Raw genomic sequence first — 16,191 nt, forward strand, 5'->3', positions numbered from 1 at the left:
TTATGGAGCCATAACTATTATGGAGCATTAACTGGAATGTATCAGCTGACTTCCAGGGCCTTATTGGTGTGTGCTGTCCTGCAGGGGACCACAGCCCATTTGTAGCTTTTCTTATCCACTTTTGGCAGCATGAAGCCTGTGCAACTCTCAGACAGGTCACCCTCTCGGTAACTGTTCTGCCCTTTCCTCTTCCCTCTTTGTACGTCCGCTGCCTGTGCCTGGCTGAGGTAAAAGTTCTTGCCCAGCATAGGACTTGGGCTCAGGTTTCTCATGGCAGTTTATTCAGCTGCTTTTGACAGGGATGGTTTGCACTTGCACATGTGCTCAGGTCTCACCAGAAAGCTTCAGGGCCTTCATCACCTCAGGGGGTATGGGGAGTCACTGGTTATCCTGCCAGAGAGAAGCATTTCCTGGCTGTTCCTGCCAGAAAGAATGGTCTGTTTCATCCTCCACAGAGAAGCATTCTTTGGCAGGATAGCCTGGTGTCAGGGATTGTTGCCTTGTAATACCTGGTCTTTAAAGAAGTGAGAAGCCATGCTAGTAGGTAAATCTCCTGGAAACACGTCTGCCCATAGCTGCTGGGGCAAAAACGGAGGGATCCTAAGGGGAGACAAACGTGTACAAATACTGTGATGTGTCTTGTGTGAGGCATAACTGTGCTGCTTTGCTCCATGGTCCTGGAAACCAGCCCCCCCACAGTCTTCTGCCAAAGTCAAATAGCAACTTTGGAGGCAATGTGTATTTTTTACCTTAAAATTATTTGCTGTCTCACAACTTGTTATTTTACTTTGGTTAAAAAATAACTGGGTGGTTTCTGCAAGCACAAACTAAAGCATGCGGCTTCAAATGGACACCAGGACCAATCTGGCTGTGTAATTATATTACCTATATTTAATCTCTCAGAAGTGTTTGGCAGATGCTTTAAATTTCAGATATGCAATCAATATCTTCTTCTCTGAGGCTCAACTACCATGTTCTTCCCCCACCTTGCTTGAAATACACGAAGTCAAGTCAATATACTTGGATGGTACAGGAGTGATCCCTGCTCAGTGAGTGTGTATCTCTATCTATATATACCGATGGAGACCTCGTAGAGGTGTGTGTGCGCGTGTTACATGCAAGACGTGCTCTGCCTTTATTTATTTTGGAAAGGGTTTGCCTTGGTTTCACCGTGCCTTGCTTTAAACGATCCGAAAATCCCCCCCGGATTCAGAGGAATAAATATGCATGGCTTGTAATTCTGTTGCAGCGCTCGCTCCCAGCTGATAGGTGACGTGGAGTTTGGAGGCTCGCAGATTGGCTTTTTGATTTGGCTTCTTGCTGCAGTTGTGCAAACCTCGCTGGCTCCCAGAAATCAGGCTCAGCGCTTTGCCGTGCACCGTAATGCTGGGAAACCTGCACCAAGCCCCGATGGTGTGAGCGCGGGAGCGGGGAAAACCCAGCAGATTCAGTGGCAATCTGGGGTACAATCCATTTTCTCTTTCCCCCTCCCATTCATCTCCGTCCTCCTCGCCCTCCTCCCTCTTCGCCAAATCTCCCTTCCCTCCCCAAACTCCACCGCACGGAGCTGAAGATCAAGGCTGGTGGATTTATCAACATTTTACCTCCACCCCCACCCCCTTTTCCAGATGCACCTCCCCGCTCTCCCTGACAGCTGCAAAAGGGAGCACAGGTTTTGTAGCGAGCGAGGCAACTTGGACTGACATGCAAAGGCGAACCCCCCCGTACCCGCACACACCGTCGGTGAATCACCGGGAGATGCGATGAGCTCCCTTTAGGAACCGGAAGGATTTGTGCTGGGGAGTCAGTGGAGCCCCCCCTCCCCATCCCCCAGCCCGACCCTCCAGAAAGAAGTCAGGAAAGCCGCCAGAAAGGGTAAGTAAGGGGGTGCCACCCCCGCTCCGCGGGAGACGCGGAGCCGGCGGGCAGGTGTCCTGCTGCCGCTCGGGGCTCCATGCCTTGCACGCGAATGGCCGTGAGCGGGGGGCGTTGAGGGGTGGGGGGACGAGAGCTCTTTGCAGGCTCATCTCCCGGGATAGCGGGGGGAATTAGCGTTGCCCAGGCGCTGGGAGCTCGCTTCATTCCCGCTATCTTCCCGGCGCCGTGGCGGCTCCGTGCCCGTGTGTGTGTGTGTGTGAGGGGGGATGCGTGTGTGTGCGCTGCGGAGGGAGGGAGGGCTTTGCCTTCGGCGCGGAGCGGGCGCTGCGGGGTGGATGCGCGCCGGGGAGGGGGCGCCGGGCCGGGCCGGGCCGGGCGCTGCGGGGCCGGGGCCTGGCGGAGCGGGCGGGCTCCGGCGGGGCGCGCGCGGCAGGAGCTGCCCGGTCCCGCGGCACCGCGCGCGGCCGCCCCGGGATCCCTCCCGCCGCCGGGCGGGGGTGCCCCGGTTCGGCGGCGCGGCGCGGCCCGCAGGGATGCCGGGGAGCCCGGGGGGGTGGTTCTGCCCGGGGCTGCCAGGCGGGGGAAGCGGCTCTCATGCAGTGCTATAAATTTCCTTTCCTATAATTCCCCCCCCCCCACCACTCCCCCCTTTTAAATTTCCTTTTTATTTTTAATTTATTTTTTTCTTCCGCCGGGAGAGGCCGGGCCGGGCCATCCCCGGCCGTGGGGCGGGGGCGCCGGGGCCGCCGTCCTGGGCAGCTGTCGCGCTCCGTCCGCCGGGGCCGGCTTGTTTACCCCGGGTGTCAAATATAGCTGCTGCGCCAGGCGCTGCCCTAAATAGGGCACGGGCCGCCGGCAGGCCCGCAGCCCCCATGGCAGGGGGACGGGAACTCTGCACACACACATGCACACGCATGAGAGCTGACCTAAATGTGGGCTGGTTTTACACTCTACCTGTCTCCCAGCCTTGCTTCAGAGCTTTATGTTTTTTCACCTGTGTCTAAGTATTGATCATCCTGGGTGAGAGATGAAACCATTGCAGTTGGTTTTGGGGTTTTCTTAACTATTATTCTAAAGCGTGGCCATTCACAAGCATAGTCATTTCCCCCTCTGCCCCCTCCAATGGGGCTGTAGTTTAATGGTTGGGTTCCTGACTTTTTGGTGCTGTTCCTTGGCTTGTTCTGGGGATTTTACCCTAAAAATCTAGTTCAGATTTAGGGGGAAATGCTGGAGGGACAGTCAGAGTGAGAAGAGGTGCCTTACACACATCTCTCCCCCCTCTTCATGCTTATATGTATGTTCCTTTAATTTCACACATCTCTTTTTAAAGCAAAAGAGTGATTATTTTGGAGCTGGTTTTTTTTTATTTTTTATTTTTTGGTTATGGAGATGAGAGGGTTGGAAGACTTAGGTAACAGTCAGTAGCACCTTTCCATTTTGGAGCACACATCTCATGGCCCCTGGGAGACTGATGGGAGGCCCAGGACAGCAGAGCTGGCTTTAGGGTACACAAGACACGGGGGGGACACAGAGGGTGCTCTGAAGGTGCTCTGTAGGTTCGGTGCAGCCGGGAGAGGCATCGCACCCCTGCGGCACCAGCATTTCTAGGGAGTCCCTCATCCTGCTCCATCCACTGCTGTTGGAAGCTTTTGTTTACCCTGATCATGATTTAGCTGAGAAAGTCACATTTGGTGCTCATGTTTGTGCTTCTGTGTTCAACTGGAACGAGACTTGCTTCCTGAATGGAAGTAGTGATGTTGGAAAAGAGCATGTCCAGCTGCTGCCGAGGGCTGGCTGGGGAGGAGTGGGAGCAGCCCAGGAGCCCTCAGTTCTGCCATGAGTGTGCAACACGAGGCGAATTGGCTACCCTGCGTTGTAAATAGAAGGATGTAGTATCAGCCAGCATGGGGAAGGAGATGACTGATGGGTATAGAGAGCCTTACACAAAGGGTGCAGTACAGCAGTCTGGTCTCTTTTCCTTAAAGCCAAATATTAGTGCTGCTCTAATAAGGAGGTAGTTTAAGCATTGCTCAAATGCCCAAGGTAGGACAGGCTGTAGTAATCCCACTGCTGAGGTCCTAAAGTGAGAGCAGAGGAAATGCAAGTAAGCTTGCTATGTTTTTTGCATGCCTCCAGTGTGCTGCTAGGTGCATCTCAGGTCCTGGGTTTCATTTGTATAATTAATGGTATTTTTGTTCCTGGGTGGGGATTTGGTTACAATAACTAGTGGGTGACAAGGTGTGAGAGGGAAGGCAGATATGTAGCCATCCTAACACCCCTCTGCGCTGCACTTGTTTTTGCAGAGATCCTGCTCTTTGCAAAGCTGCCACCTGACAGCGTGGCACCTGGGATGGCAGATGCCATCATCAGGTGGGAATAGTCCTTTCTGTTGCCCTGGGCAGTGTGGGAAGCAGTCTTCAGCACCCAGAACATGTGGAGCAGTACCAAGCACAGCCTGGATCATGCATCGTTCTGTGCTCCACAGGTTCTTGCTGGGCCAGTGTAGAGCAGGGGCTGCCCTGTCTGATCCGGTCAGACTGGAGCACACTGTGTTGTTGGGAGTCATGGGCAATTGTTCTTCATGGCAATCCTAGGATGCTGAAGGCACTGCTCCTCAGCTTGGCTGGCTTGGAGGAAGGAAAGAGGTACCCACGGATGAATCCACCCTTCCTGCTTCCTCTGCTTTCCTCCGAAACTGGTGGGTTTGAAGTCAGAGGAGGCTGGTCCAAGTTTGGCAGATGCGATGGTGTTGCAGGTTGGACAGGTAGAGAGATTGCTAAGGGCTTAGGCTGACCTGCTGCTGTGTTGTGGCAGATCCCTTATTTTTAAAGGGTCTTTCCTGTGGGAGGCTTCCTCTGTCCCCAAGGCAGGGCAAGGCCACAACAGCGTGTGTCAGCACTTTTATTAGAAACCAAGTGAAGATGTATTCCCTTCGCCAATATTTTCAAGTGAAGCACTATACAGATAAATGGTCTGTCTGTCAGGGTTTTGTTTGCTTGTTTTAAACAAACAGCATCAGTCTCCTCCCCTAAGCTTCCCCAATGGCCAAGTGGCGTTGACAAATAGTTCCTTGTTCTTTGTTGCTGTCATGTTTCAGATGCCTTTCATGTGCTTCACAGTTAAAAAGATACCTTTGATTGCTGGCCAATTTTTTTTTATAAACCAGGCAGTAATTTCTAATTCTATATTAAAAAAAAAAGTTAAGGAAATTAAATTACAATGACAAAAACATCTTCTTAATAGGGAAAAAAGTCTCTGAAGCCAGGAAATTGATAGTTGCGATGCTCCATCTACCATCACCCACTGTGTTGAGGTATTGTGGCATAGATTAATGCTATTGTTGATTTACTGTTTAGATAATGGTAACTCCTAAAGGCATTAGCCTGGTTGGGGGCCCATGTTTCCAAGCGCCATACAGATGTTTAGTAAATTACAGTCTTTGTCCTGAAGAGTTTCATATATTGAGAAATACATGAGATGATAAGCTGTTCTCGGGGAGCCTTTAAAACCTGTATTGCTGAGCTTGTGGTCCTGAATCTGCTGATTTCAGTGATGTGGGGTTTGGGGCTGAAGAGGAGGCTCCTGGTCATGTCCCTGCTTGGATGAGAAGCAGGATGAGATCCAGGAACCACCTCAAGTCTCCTGCAGCTTCAGTGGGCTTCTGGGCTGCTTGAGGACTAACACAGTGTCGCTGGCTTCTCTGCCTCTCCTCTGCCTTAATGCTTTAAGCTACAAGCTGTGGTTGAGGGCCATCATGGATGTGAGTGCATGAAGTTCACCATGATGGCCTCCCAACCTCCCCACGAGACCCTTCTGTCACAGGGCTTTGCAGGGATGTGTCATGCCATCCTGAAGGCAGCACCACCACCCCATCTTGGTAGTGTCACAGTGAAACCCAGGTGCCATTGTTCCTGCGGTACAGCATCATAAAGTAATTAGCTTGCCCCATAAGACACTTTTATAAATAGGTGATTATCATGCCCCCATGCTCCTTCAACTCTCAATTTTCTGGTAATTCTGTCTTTAAATCTGCTTGCTGGAGCCTTTGATCACACAGCCGAGCTGTCATTGATGTCTCTGACAGTTGACATCATGGGAGAGAAGGGAGCTTAGGGCTCTTAACATTTCTTTTATGACAGCTTGTTTTCTAATGAAACACTCCAATGAGGATTTTCCATCATAATAAAACAGGGAGCTCTTCCAGAGCACTCAGATTTAGGGAGAAGCTTCTGTTTCTATTCACTAGCAGATTATTTCAAGGCTACAAAACTGAGCTTGCTCTAGTTGCTGCCTTCCTGTACTCTGCTGTCTTTTTACCTAAGCCTCCTAACTCAGGACAGCAGCAGAGACAGCCAGGTCAAGAGCAATCAGAAATACTAAATATCCTATGCTGCTGGGCATGTTTTGCAACCAGCGAGGTGCCAAAGAATTTTAGGAACTACAGACAGATGAGACTGCATTGCCATTGCTTTCATCTCCCCTCTCCTAGGCTGGTACTTGGAGGCTGTCTCAAAGCAAACAGCAGCATCGCAGAATAGAGTTTTAATCAAAGGAAGTGTAGTGATGCAGGGATGTACCTGTGAGAGGGCACTTAGATCTGACTGCTGAGGTTGTGTTGAAGGTGACATGTCCAGGAGTGAACGTGGGACTACAGTGCTGACAACAGAAGGTGCCCTGCCAGTGCATTCATATGCTGCATGCTGGTGAAGGCTGTTTTTCATCCCCAGAGTAGGGGCAGAAGCAGGGAGGGTTAGAGCATGTCTGCACCTCACTCTGGGTGTGTCCTAGCTCACCTCGATGGGAGTAGTGCTAGGAGAGAGTCTGTCAGAGTCCAGGCAGGCTGTGAAATCCCCCACTGCCCCAGAGCCACAGCTCCCCGCACACAAATTAGCGAAGGCAGCACTGCCTCTGCCATGCACAGGTGAGGGTACTTGGAATACTGCTTCAGGTCTGAAGAACCTGTCCTTTTGCTCTCCATACTGTTTACTGTCAGGAAAATTTGTCTTGGGTGATTAAGTTGTGGATGTCTTGGTATACCAACTGAGGGAGGCATGGAGGCCTTCATTGTTGGGGAGCAATATCTTGATGTTGAGCTTCAAGTTCAGCTTAATAAGCACCTTTATCCTCTTCTCTGGTTTTGGTTGGGATTAGGCAGTGACTTGAACACACATGTTGGTTGGGAAAAATGGAGACAGAGATATGTCTCTGCCCTTGCGTTCCAGGACAAGGCTGTTCAAAGGTCTGGGAGGTGTTACAGGATTCACTGCTGCAAGAGGCAAACCTGCCTCTGCCCATACAGCTGATGCACTTGCCATGCTTCTCATCTGGGCCTTGTTTTCTACAGCTTTCCCACCCTGGCTGCTTGTTTCTTCTCGTGTCCCACCCCTGCAGGATGCTGGCACAGTGGCACGTGTGCCCAGGTGATGGGTTCTGCTTGCTTTTCTGCCAGACAGATTCCTGGTCCTTATTCACGCCCTAGCCGTGCAAATAGTTATGCCAATATAAAGGGGAGAGCTACAGCAGAGTGGTAGCAAATGACCAGAGGTGGAACATGTTCAGGTTGGCTTAAGAATCCCTGCTTCCACCTGTGAAGCTTCTGCCTGAATTGCCTGCAGCAGTTAAGGCTTGGAGTTGGTTCAGCCTTGAAGTCTGTGCTTGATGAAACAGATAGTACTGAATGCAAATTAGTTGCAAAGAATCTAAGAGTGGTGGGGTCTGCGAAGTCCTTTTAAAGGTATTAAGAGGCACAAAAAGCTGGAAAAAAAACCAAAATAATTTTTAACATAAAATCATCCCAAGAACATGCACAGGGGTTAATCCTGATTAAAAAAAAAAAAATCAGAGTCTAGGCCAAGCTATTTCTCAGATGCAACATGCCAAATGGACTCAGGTTTTTCAAGAAGAGAATAAAACGGGAACTTCCCCTCTGCTCTCGATTCTTCCGAGTCCCTTGAAAGCTTCACACTAGCACTCAGCACTTCATCAACAGCCATCTCTCCATGCTGAAGCCTCCAGACTGCAATCCCTGGCAGTGCAAGTGGGAGCAGTGCCAACTGTTTTATTAGGTTTGCACCCACGAAACCCACTAGCAAGGGAGGACCTGACTCTTTGTCCTCACGGGACCGCGGCGGGCTCAGTTTGTGCTGCTGCTGTGCACACACCGGGGGTGCTGAGTGTGGACTCTCTTGGCCAGTGGGAGAGTCCTGGGGAGGCTGCTGGCCTCGGTGCCAGCAGGGCCCCGTGTGAGGTGGAGCTCTCAGTGTCGCTGTCCTCAAGGTGTGAGGGAAGGTGGGTGTCTGTGTGCTTTTCCTTTGTGAAGGATTCTGATGAGGGATAATGACTTATCATGCTTAATGCTGCTGCTTTTGCTCTGGCAGCTCCTAGACAAGAATGAGCCTTTCAAAGCTTGTGTCATAGGAGGCAAGCAGGGGGAATGCTGCTGGAGTTAGCCATGATTGGATGTTCTCCCATATGAGAATTTTGGAGATGGGTGGGCTAGACAATGGCCTCACACAAATTATCACCCACACTGACTTTTTAAGCCTCATATTTTTCCTTTCATTTTAACCTTCCAGAGTAGTTTCAGGTTCACTTCTTCTAGTAAACGTTTCCTCTTCTCTTAAATAATCCATCTCCCCAAAGCTGACCTGACAGATGTTTCCCCCGCAGTGACCCTGCGCACACAGCACACTTCATGAAACCCTGGCTTCCATGGGGAAATGCAGCACCAGCAGTGACCCTGCTGGTGTCCCAGCTAAAAATAAAGCCTGTCCCTCCTGGCAGTGTTGGGGTTTTCTTTTAAGTAGGTAGGCAGTTTTACCCACTGGCTGCAGTGTGCTCTTGTGCCAGGCAGAAGGCACAGCTTAACCTTCAGAGCATGATGGAGCTGCCTTCCCTCTGGGGAATCACACCAGGAGACTGAAGGTGAGAAGATGCTGCACTTGGTGCACCTACGTCACTCCCAAAAATCTGCTGGCTTGCCTGCTGCCTGTCTAGATCCATCTCTTTGCTGTTTGTGCATCCTAGTGAGTCACAAACACCCCTCCTTCCCCCAGCTGTGGCCTTTTCCTGCCTCTGCTTTTCCTTCTTAAATATATAGATTTCTTCATGATTCTCAGTAACTGCCCCAACTCCTGACTTCCCTCAAAAACTCCATGCCTTGTAGCTTCCCAGCATCAAGCTTCTTTTGCCTTGGTTGACCACCTCTATCCCTCAGACCAAAGTTAATTTCCCAGTGAAGGCTGAGGGAGGAAATGTGGGAACTATGTTGGGTTGTGCAGTATTCCAGAAACCTCATCTAATTACTGTTGAAAAGAGAATATGAAGAGGTGGTCTGGTCATAATTTGCAAGTATCTGTGTGGGAGCCAACAGCTACTAGGTATGGTGGGCTTGGTGCAGTCAACCCAGATGAAAGGTGGTCTTGGTAAGCGGGTTTGGGAAAGACCACAAGGCTGCTGTGGGAGGAGGGCTCAGGGGGAAGATCCAGAAATGTTTCTACGTCCATAGAGTGAAGATTTGTTTTGATACAGGCCTCAAGTTCATTGAGAACCTGTTCTATTCATTTGTCTGCTCACTGAATTCCCACTGCAAAATGGATTTGTTTCAAGGCTTTGTCTTGAAAAGTGACCATCATTTTGTCAAAGAGGTTTTGTACTTGTTCTTTTACCTGTTCACTCTCTGACCTGATTGCAATGCTAATGGTGGCTCTGCCTGGGATAACATTCTTCCTATCCATTGTTCCTGACTTGCTGGTGTTGGAGGACTGTTGCTTCTGTTTTGGCAAAGCGTTTGCCTGTGACTTGTGACAGATGACAGGAGTTGCTGTCATCAGCGACGTCAGGACGAGCTGGGTTCAGAGCACCACCACAGAAATATGGCTGGGCACGAGAGGCTTTCTGGGCTGAGGCAGGAGGGGTAGGGAGTGAGTCTTAGTAAGGGTGTGAAAACTGGCTGTTTATTCCTGCCTCAGCTGTTGCTCAAGTCAATCCTGCACTGAAACTTGCAGCAAGAGTGGGACCCTGCAGTTCTCTTGCTGTAGCAGGGTCTTAGGAGAGATTTGGACTTGAAAGCAAGTTAAATGCATCTCAGTTTGAATTTTCTCTTCGCAGAAAAGGATGAAAAAATAATTTTTGCTGTCCCTGAAGGGTACTCAAACTCCTGAGTAAAACTGATGGAGATATGGGACTACTGGGATCCATAATGGAAGCTGTGCCCCTCAGTGGCTGGATAGAAGCTGTCCTCTCTTTTTGCCCTGGTGGCTTAAATAGATTGTACAGTGAGTGCTGCATGGGATGAGTGTGTTATCCAAGCACCTGCATTAAGCCAGTGACTCCTGTCATTTTACCTCCAGGATGAGGCACTTCACGTGCTGATCCAAGGTGACAGTGGGCACATGGTAGAGGGGAGAGACTCCAAGCCTTGTGTGCTGCAGTCTGGGATTGTGGAGAGAAGGAGAATATTCTCCTTCTCTTGTCTGGTTTCAGTGCATTTGGCTGAAGTGGTCATCTCCCATGACTCAGCTGCTGCTCCTGTTGGCAGGATTAGTTGTGGCAGATTTGGGGCCAGCATGGAGTATTGGGAGGAAGGAGGAATCAGGGCAGGATTGGATGGGAATATAGTTGTACGGGGGAAGTAGGAAGATGCCCTCCAGCTGCTGTGTGTGATGTGGGTTGTGAAGAAGAAATATATTAAGTTTTCCTTTTGAAGGTTTTTGTTGTGTAAAATGTTGCCAAAGTTCCTAAGGCATCTCTTTCATAGAGTAAGCTGGCTCTGCTGACTTGGGCTCACTGGACCTATGCAGATTTACGCCAGAGAAAATCTGGTCCTAAGTACTGTCTCTCTTCTCTCTTGCCAGCCCCCCTCTGATGGTATGCAAATTGACTAGGCTGGAAAGATAGTTCTGGTTTTTAAGATGACTGTGTAAAAACAGGCTTTTAGAGGGGAGGGTCAAGGGGAGGAAGCTGGTGAAACTAAGTGCTCTGAATACCAGGAGAATGCTATTTCTTCACTTTGGAGATAAACAGTAGTATGATTATCATATATGTTTCTAGAAAGTTCTTCTGATACATGATATCCTGCATCCAGTTTTCAAATATTCTCCACTGGTATCTAAGATAGGACTTGCTGACTGCTGGGAATGGGAGAGTATCATTGCAGGCGTGTTGGAAACCACAGGGGAGAAGCCTCATCCTTTACAAACAAAGTGCTTTGTTGTATGCACTGCCCCCAAGCTGGCAATATAGGTAATCTTGATTTTTTTGAATCTTCTTAATGGATTGAGTCATGTATTTACCTGGCTTAGCCCTATGACATCTGGGTATGGAATCTGCCTGATGCTCTTGGTAGGAATCAAGAAATAACCTCATGTCTTTCTTTGGAGAAAACTGCAGTAGTCTCTCATAGTCATCTGTTTGATTTTCTGCAGGAATTCTAAATCATGCCTAGGTGTCCAGTGGAAAATCTGTGATTTCAGTGGGTTCCAGGTATCCAAGTGGGTTAAAAGGAGCTGCTCTGTTAAGCTTCTAATCACCCTTTGAAATGTGGTCCTTTGCAACTCCTTTGGGGGAATACCTAAGGCACATTCAGACCATGGAGGAGGCAGAGGAGGAAGGTAGTGAGGCTGCAATAGTGAGAAAGAAGGATGTGGGTATTGAGGGTGTCTAGCTCCAGACAGTATTTCAGATTACCTGCCCTTGGCAGGACAGAGCGGGGCAGCCAGCCAGCGAGGGCAGACCTGCAGTTGGAACACAAGCTGAAGGGAAAAAGGTGAATCAACCTGTCTGGTAATTCTGTAGTGAAGAACAAATTTCTGCCTGTCTTTGCTGTAGAGATCAGAGTGGCATATGGCTTTATACAGCCCACAGGGAAAGCCATCAGAGGGTGGGGAGGGAAGAAATGGAGGTGGGGCAGCGGATAGCCTGGAGACTGCTGCCACTTACTGTAATTGCTGTAGCGGCTCAGCTTCCACTGTTTGTTGTCCATGTCATCTCTGCAATTACCATATGGTAAATATGACTTGAGTCTCTAGCAAATAACAGAGCTAGTATTAAAAGAGAATCTGTAAACAGCTAGTGCAGAAATGAACAAAGAGCAATAAACAGCCTGGACTTATGAAGAATGAATTAATCATCGTGGATGCGAGGGCTTATTTTTTTTTAAAGCAGTTGCAGAATTAGCAGCTGAAAAAACACCAACGGATTAAGATATCTAAATTGTCAATAAGAGAGACGTGGGGATATATGGCAGTAAAGGGTGAAGGTGCTGTGTGGAATCTTATTTGATAACTGTATTCAAACTGGGTGAATTTACAGGTTTTGGCACCTCCCAAGTGAAGTGGGAGGTATTTTGAGGATAACCCATAGCTCAGTGCATTTTTCATGCCTCCTGCTGTGCTCAGATCTGCAGAAGCAGTGGGCGTGTTACAGTGTATTTCCCACATCTCAGCTGGAGACCTTGGCTTTCTGGTTGAAACTCTGGAAATCTCTGCTCTCATTCTGCACACGGCAGTCAGCGCCGGGCTCCCTGTGCCAGCCCCACCGTGCTGGGGGTGCGCAGCTGACAGGTGGAGAGGTCTTGAAAAGTGAACAACACGGTGGGTCTCTGTCCATCGGTCTTGATTTAACCTTCCTAACAGTCCAGTGTCTTGTGAAAACCTGCTGTACAGCAGAGCTGAGAGGAAAGCGTTCACTGCCCAGGCGTGTCTTTCCTGCTCCAAAGAGGGCAGATCTGCTGTTGTTTTTGGTGGGAGCAGGCACTGAACTGTGGCTCTCCCAGACACCCGTCTGCTTCTGACTGCCTCGAAGATGGAGAATCAAGAAGAGATGAAGATAAATGATTAAAGGGCAGCCTGGGCTAATTTATAAAGATTAAAATAAATTTGTGTGCTTTGGCTAAAGAAAAGCTGTGGAGGAGAAGAGCTATTTACAAGTATCTGAAGCATGTAAATCTCAGACAGGGAGGAGAATGGTTGAGAGTGCTCCAAGGACATGATAATGAGAACTAGCAGCATAAATTTTCTTAATTTCATCCTAAATATAAGGAAGACGGCTAAAGCCTCCAAGATAAATTACATCATGGCAGAGTCTCTATGGGAAGTTGTGGAGATACCATCACGTGGATTATTTAAAACTCAGCTGGACAAAGTACTAGGAGATAATGGTCACAAGGGGAGGAAGGCAGTGGAAGTCCCTGAGGCATGGACCAGGCAACTCTTCTGTCTCTGGTCTAGCTAACTCTGAAATAAATGAAATCTGTGCTAATTAGGCTGAGGGCTTTTCTAATATTACAACAACCACTTGTTTTTGCTGCAGTAGTAAAGATGCTTTCTGAAGTGTAACCTTCTTCTCCCCTCCTGGTTTTCTGCCTAGTTTCTCACTTCACCATTTGCTGCTTCTGTCTCCATTCACCTTTTTAATATTTTCTTTCTTGCTGAGCCAGGAACAGGCCCTTCTGAACAGACTTGTGGAGGGCTTATAATTTCTCTTCTGTGTGATGTGGCATTTTTGGCAAAAACTTTTTTTTTTGCTGCATATAGACCAAAAAAGTAATAAATTTTGTTTTTATTTTTCCTTTAATAAGTTAAGAAATAAACAGGCTCTTCCAGAGGATGGGAACAGTGAGTGCCCCAGTTCCTGGGATTAGCACTCAGCATGGCTTGCTGGTGGCTAAGGGCTCCCTACCTGCCTACTTGTTGCACCAAATCCAGCACATCATGTGGTTTTTGTTTGTCTCAAATAGGTTTTCTGTCAGAAAACTTGTGGTTTTTTAAACGAAGTCTGGATCTAAAGATGAGATGTGACTACAACACCTCTTCTCTCCTTATGTACCATTTAGCCTGCCTCTCTGTGCAAATAACTGTGGGCTTTGAGGCACAAGTGCACTGTTGACAACAAATCCTAGAGTCTTTAATTGTAACAGTTGCAGATCTGTCACCAGAATGCTAAAGAAATGTCAGAATTGCTGCTGTCATCTGTAGGATGCTGTGAGTCACTAGGTGATAAGTTGCACTCTGATGGTGGCACCTGAACCAGCAGTATAATATTTCTATGAAGCAGGAGCAGTAAATAACACACCCTGTGTGCTGCCACGGGCAGTACATAAAATGTCTTTCACTGACAAGAAGTTTTCCTCACACTGCTGAAATGTTTTTCCCCTTCCCCCTACTGCTCCCCAAATGGTCTTCACTACTCTTTATTAACCAGCAAGACAGTGTGATGGAAACCAGTGCCTTGAAGGCTGCAGCAGAGGAACCAGTGCCTGGTACAACCCCGTGTGTTGTCAGGTGCTCCATGTTTTGTCTCCTTAAGCTGCAGTCCATGGAAGAGGCAGGGGAAACCACCAAGTGGGTGACCAAGTAACTCCACTTCTTTATTTCCCTCAGCCTCCCAAACCTAAAAGGGAAGATTTTCAGCATCTTCACTGGGCCTTTCACATCGTGAGCATAAGAGTCTGGAGAATGTGGCTGAACCTTCCCTCTCGTTTTGGGGCCATTCAGTCACTGGGAAGAACAGGGAGTTCACCTGTAAGGGGATACAAGCACCTAAAGACTTCAACTGCATTTAGAAATGTTGAAAAGACTGATCCTTGAGGGTCAGCCTCTAAATGTGCAATGGAGGCTTCCCGGTGACTTCTGAAGAGCCACAACACTGACTTTTTGCCAAATGCACATGTGGTTGTCACCAAGGCACTGCAGTGAGCTCCAGGTGCAGTTTGCTCTGGGTCCCTGTGCACTAACTGCAGGATTGGTGGTCACAAGCAGGCCTGGACCCCATAGCTGTGCTTTTTAGTCACCCACATAGTAAGAGACTGAGCATTGGCACAGGCTGACCAGAGAGGTTGTGTTTGAATATCCTCAAATGTATTTTTTAGTATGTTTTGAATGTATTCAAAAGCTAGCTGTATGTGGTCCTGGGCAATTGGTCTAGGTGGCCCTGTTTGAGCCAGGGAGTTGAGGTAGATGGTCTCCAGAGATCCCTGCCACCTCCTGTGTGAACTGCCTGCTTGAAAGTCCTGGAAAAACAACAGATTTGTGTAATGTTCATGAAAAGAAAAAGCCCTCATCTATATCTGAGCAGATAATACTGCCTTTTAAGCAGGAGCATGCCCACTACTAATCTGTATGTCAGCCTAAATACTAGGTTTTGGGGTTTGAATGTAAAAGAGGCTATGGTTCTGGGGGAAAAAAGAGCAACTCTTGCTGTTTCCCAGGCTGAGGAATCTCAGACATGGATGTGGACGGGGAGCAGAAGAGCGAACCCACCGTGGCCTCAAGGGAGGCTGCAGTACCACACACCATCAATAAGGATGGCTTTTAAAGTGTGGCTGTGGCTGCCCACTGGAGGCTTTCTGCAGTGTCTGCCACCTCCTGTGCATGTCTGTGTACAGGGCTGTGCTGCAGCTCCGCTACCCATTATCTGTCGGTCCTGTACAGATGTTCTTTAGGTCAGGTGTGAGCAAGGAAATAAAATGCCTGGCCAGTCAAGTGCAGTCAGTGGGGTATTGGAAAGGGACAATTAAGTACAGGCATCTTTATGGGTTAGCTGTTTATGCCCCTGCTTTTCCAGGAGCATCATGGATACTAAAATACAGAAAAAACAGTGTAGACTGGTTCCCCAGGGCAAGGTGAGTGTTTGGAGGTTGCTCCTAGCTGTACACAGACTTGTGCTCTGCTTGGACCAGCCCCTGGGATCACCAAATGAACTGGATCTCATCACTGCAGCCTTTCTATAAAGAATTAGTAGACTTGAGTTGTTATGTCAATTAACACCCATTTACCATGCTAGAATGGTGGGTATTGCTCAAATTAGTAGAGACGCCAGCTTGTAAATATTAAAGACTTGCTAAGAGAGCTGGTAGTTTTTTTTTTTTTTTTATGGTAGCTTTTTTTTTGCACCATCTTGAGCAAAAAGAAAGGCTGCTTTTGACACATACCAAGGGGATTAATCCTTAGGCAGCTAATTCTGGGCTTTGGCATGTTTACTGTGAAGTGCAAAGTAACAAGCACCTACAGCTCTCTGCCATAACTTTTCCATGGAGCTGAACTGTGGGGATCTGTCATGGTCTAGACATGAGTTATTGTGCTGTTTCCCTCATAAAACCTAGCTGGTGCAGTAGTACAGAGGTAAACTACCTCTTTGCTGTATCATAATCTGTGTAAAGTCAGCTCGGGCTCCTTGGTTGTGCTCATTTCAGGTAGGCAGGCGTGTGCCATTAGTCTGACAGTTTAAGGCCTGGTCTGTGTTGGAAATTTGTACTTGTCAGGCAAAATGAATCTGATTACACTGCTGTGGCCTTTGGCTTGCAGGTAAATCTTA

At 48.4% G+C, this 16,191-nt stretch overlaps 1 protein-coding gene across 10 annotated transcripts in view; it reads left to right on the forward strand.

Annotated features, from left to right (window-relative positions):
• Window positions 1–1,325: 1,325 nt before the first annotated feature.
• The window catches only part of SLC8A3 (solute carrier family 8 member A3), a 113,057-nt gene continuing 98,191 nt past the window's right edge, over window positions 1,326–16,191 (forward strand). For 6 of the 10 annotated variants that reach the window (XM_063159217.1, XM_063159225.1, XM_063159227.1 and 3 more), the window contains exon 1: window positions 1,335–1,875. The gene's annotated coding sequence lies outside the window, so the exon portion shown is untranslated. Of the gene's footprint in view, window positions 1,876–1,912; window positions 1,976–8,704; window positions 8,803–16,191 lie in introns of those variants that run through there. The other 4 variants (XM_063159218.1, XM_063159220.1, XM_063159221.1 and 1 more) reach the window with 4 other exon arrangements.

Source organism: Melospiza melodia, chromosome 6 (genome assembly GCF_035770615.1).
Source record: "Melospiza melodia melodia isolate bMelMel2 chromosome 6, bMelMel2.pri, whole genome shotgun sequence".
In the NCBI taxonomy this organism is placed as follows: Eukaryota; Metazoa; Chordata; class Aves; order Passeriformes; family Passerellidae; genus Melospiza; species Melospiza melodia.